Raw genomic sequence first — 4,562 nt, 5'->3', positions numbered from 1 at the left:
ATGCCGGCGCACAGGATATCTAACGCCGTGCGCCACGGCCACAGCGAAATCGCACATAGCGCGGCGCACACAACAAAAGTAAGCGGAACACGGGGCGTAACACTCGGAATGGGGAACAACTCGTCAAAATGTGGGCGTCACGGGGGAAGTACAGGAGGCAAGTGCGCGGAACGCCCACACGCTCGCCTACAACACGTATTCATGGAATCCAATATTGCAAACCAGCGCACGGTCAAACCAGCGCACAGGCCCAAACACGTCCGCCACAAGAAAGCAGGCGGTAGTGTCCCTGCCCCTGAAATGAATGTGCGCCAAAATGTGCGCCAACAAAAAGCACCTATATACAGCTATGATGAATGCCACATACTGTGGCCCTCTAAGACAAATGATGTGCAAAGGGGTACGCGACAAACAAGGACACCCACTGTGTGAAAAATAGCGTGCGCGTGCATTCTGTGCTGCGCGGAAAGTCCCACACGCGAATAGCCTGGGTCCGTGTATTCCAGGGTGCGGGGGAAGTCCCACACGCAAATTGGCTAGGTCTGTGTATTCCGGAGTGCGCGGGAAGTCCCACACGCGATTGGCCTGGGTACGTGTATTCCGGGGTGCGCGGCAAGTTCCACACGCTAATTCTGCAGGGTACGTGTATTCCGGGGTGCATGTGAAGTTCCACACGCGATTGGCCTGGGTACGTGTATTCCAGGGTGCGCGGGAAGTTCCACACGCTAATCCTGCAGGGTACGTGTATTCCGGGGTGCGTGTGAAGTTCCACACACTAATTCTGCAGGGTACGTGGATTCTGGGGTGCGCGGGAAGTTCCACACGCTAATCCTGCAGGGTACGTGTATTCTGGGGTGCGCGTGAAGTTCCACATGCTAATTCTGCAGGGTACGTGGATTCCGGGGTGCGCGTGAAGTTCCACACGCTAATTCTGCAGGGTACGTGGATTCCGGGGTGCGCGGGAAGTTCCACACGCTAATCCTGCAGGGTATGTGTATTCCGGGTGCGCGGGAAGTTCCACACGCAATTTCAGCAGGGTACGTGTATTTCGGGGGTGCCGGGTAGTACTACACGTGAATTGACCGTGTGGGTCCTCCCAGGTGTTCCCTCTACACCCCACGGCCCCTGCAGGCAGCCCACACCACAGGGGACTACCCTGCACCCCTGCTCATGTCCCGCAGGCCGCCCATCCACCATGGCCATGCCCCCCAGCCAACCCACATGTCACCTTGCACTACTGATCACCAACGCATGTCCCCCTGCACCCCCACCCCCCAGCATCCAGGGGCACCCTCCACCAGGCCCCCACACATGTCCAACTCATGTCTCCCAACTCCCCCACCCCCCAGCATCCAGGGGCACCCTCCACCAGGCCCCCACTCATGTCCAACTCATGTCTCCCAGCACCCCCACCCCCCAGCAACCAGGGGCACCCTCCACCAGGCCCCCACACATGTCCCCCTGCACCCCCACCCCCCAGCATCCAGGGGCACCCTCCACCAGGCCCCCACTCATGTCCAACTCATGTCTCCCAGCACCCCCACCCCCCAGCAGTGCAGGGCACCCTCCACCAGGCCCCCACACATGTCTCCCATCACCCCCACCCAACAGCAGTCAGGGGCACCCTCCACCGGGCCCCCACACATGTCTCCCACCACCCCCACCCCCCAGCAGTCAGGGGCACCCTCCACCAGGCCCCCACACATGTCTCTCATCACCCCCACCCCCCAGCAGTGCAGGGCACCCTCCACCAGGCCCCCACTCATGTCCCCCTGCACCCCCACCCACCAGCATCCAGGGGCACCCTCCACCAGGCCACCACTTATGTCCAACTCATGTCTCCCAGCACCCCCACCCCCCAGCAGTGCAGGGCACCCTCCACCAGGCCCCCACACATGTCTCCCATCACCCCCACCCCCTAGGAGTCAGGGGCACCCTCCACCAGGCCCCCACACATGTCCCCCTGCACCCCCACCCACCAGCATCCAGGGGCTCCCTCCACAGGCCCCCACTCGTGTCTCCCATCACCCCCACCCCTCAGCAGTGCAGGGCACCCTCCACCAGGCCCCCACTCATGTCTCCCATCACCCCCACCCCCAGCAGTGCAGGGCACCCACCACCAGGCCCCCACACGTCTCCCATCACCCCCACCCCCCAGCAGTGCAGGGCACCATCCACCAGGCCCCCACTCATGTCTGCCATCACCCCCACCCCCCAGCAGTGCAGGGCACCCTCCACCAGGCCCCCACTCATGTCCCCCTGCACCCCCAGCAGTCAGGGGCACCCTCCACCAGGCCCCCACTCATGTCTCCCATCACCCCCACCCCCCAGCAGTGCAGGGCACCCTCCACCAGGCCCCCACACATGTCTCCCATCACCCCCACCAGGCCCCCACTTATGTCTCCCATCACCCCCACCCCCCTCAGTGCAGGGCACCCTCCACCAGGCCCCCACTCATGTCTCCCATCACCCCCACCCCCCAGCAGTGCAGGGCACCCTCCACCAGGCCCCCATACATGTCTCCCATCACCCCCACCCCCCAGCAGTCAGGGGCACCCTCCACCAGGCCCCCACACATGTCTCCCACCACCCCCACCCCCTGCAGTCAGAGGCACCCTCCACCAGGCCCCCAGACATGTCTCCCATCGCCCCCACCCCCCAGCAGTGCAGGGCACCCTCCACCAGGCCCCCACTCATGTCCCCCTGCACCCCCACCCACCAGCATCCAGGGGCACCCTCCACCAGGCCCCCACTCATGTCCAACTCATGTCTCCCAGCACCCCCACCCCCAGCAGTGCAGGGCACCCTCCACCAGGCCCCCACTCATGTCCCCCTGCACCCCCACCCCCCAGCAGTCAGGGGCACCCTCCACCAGGCCCCCACTCATGTCTCCCAGCACCCCCAGCCCCCAGCAGTGCAGGGCACCCTCCACCAGGCCCCCACTCATGTCCAACTCAGGTCTCCCACCACCCCCACCCACCAGCATCCAGGGGCACCCTCCACCAGGCCCCCACTCATGTCCCCCTGCACTCACACCCACCAGCATCCAGGGGCACCCTCCACCAGGCCCCCACACATGTCTCCCATTACCCCCACCCCCCAGCAGTCAGGGGCACCCTCCACCAGGCCCCCACACATGTCTCCCACCACCCCCACCACCCAGCAGTCAGGGGCACCCTCCACCAGGCCCCCACACATGTCTCCCATCACCCCCACCCCCCAGCAGTGCAGGGCACCCTCCGCCAGACCCCCACTCATGTCCCCCTGCACCCCGACCCACCAGCATCCAGGGGCACCCTCCACCAGGCCCCCACACATGTCTCCCATCACCCCCACCCCCCAGCGGTCAGGGGCACCCTCCACCAGACCCCACACATGTCTCCCATTACCCCCACCCCCCAGCAGTCAGGGGCACCCTCCACCAGGCCCCCACACTTGTCTCCCACCACCCCCACCACCCAGCAGTCAGGGGCACCCTCCACCAGGCCCCCACACATGTCTCCCATCACCACCACCCCCCAGCAGTCAGGGGTACCCTCCACCAGGCCCCCACTCATGTCTCCCATCACCCCCACCCCCCAGCAGTGCAGGGCACCCTCCACCAGGTCCCCACTCATGTCTCCCATCACCCCCACCCCCCAGCAGTGCAGGGCACCCTCCACCAGGCCCCCATACATGTCTCCCATCACCCCCACCCCCCAGCAGTCAGGGGCACCCTCCACCAGGCCCCCACACATGTCTCCCACCACCCCCACCCCCCTGCAGTCAGGGGCACCCTCCACCAGGCCCCCAGACATGTCTCCCATCGCCCCACCCCCCAGTTGTGCAGGGCACCCTCCACCAGGCCCCCACTCATGTCCCCCTGCATCCCCACCCACCAGCATCCAGGGGCACCCTCCACCAGGCCCCCACTCATGTCCAACTCATGTCTCCCAGCACCCCCACCCCCAGCAGTGCAGGGCACCCTCCACCAGGCCCCCACTCATGTCCCCCTGCACCCCCACCCTCCAGCAGTCAGGGGCACCCTCCACCAGGCCCCCACTCATGTCTCCCAGCACCCCCAACCCCCAGCAGTGCAGGGCACCCTCCACCAGGCCCCCACTCAAGTCCAACTCAGGTCTCCCACCACCCCCACCCACCAGCATCCAGGGGCACCCTCCACCAGGCCCCCACTCATGTCCCCCTGCACTCCCACCCACCAGCATCCAGGTGCACCTTCCACCAGGCCCCCACACATGTCTCCCATTACCCCCACCCCCCAGCAGTCAGGGGCACCCTCCACCAGGCCCCCACACATGTCTCCCACCACCCCCGCACCCAGCAGTCAGGGGCACCCTCCACCAGGCCCCCACACATGTCTCCCATCACCCCCACCCCCCAGCAGTGCAGGGCACCCTCCACCAGACCCCCACTCATGTCCCCCTGCACCCCGACCCACCAGCATCCAGGGGGAACCTCCACCAGGCCCCCATTCATGTCCAACTCATGTCTCCCAGCACCCCCACCCCCCCGCAGTGCAGGGCACCCTCCACCAGGCCCCCACACATGTCTCCCATCACCCC

Source organism: Ambystoma mexicanum, chromosome 1p, assembly GCF_040938575.1.
Source record: "Ambystoma mexicanum isolate Mex_15411 chromosome 1p, UKY_AmexF1_1, whole genome shotgun sequence".
Taxonomy (NCBI): Eukaryota; Metazoa; Chordata; class Amphibia; order Caudata; family Ambystomatidae; genus Ambystoma; species Ambystoma mexicanum.
The sequence above is the reverse complement of the archived record's forward strand: the minus strand, read 5'-3'. Positions refer to the sequence as shown.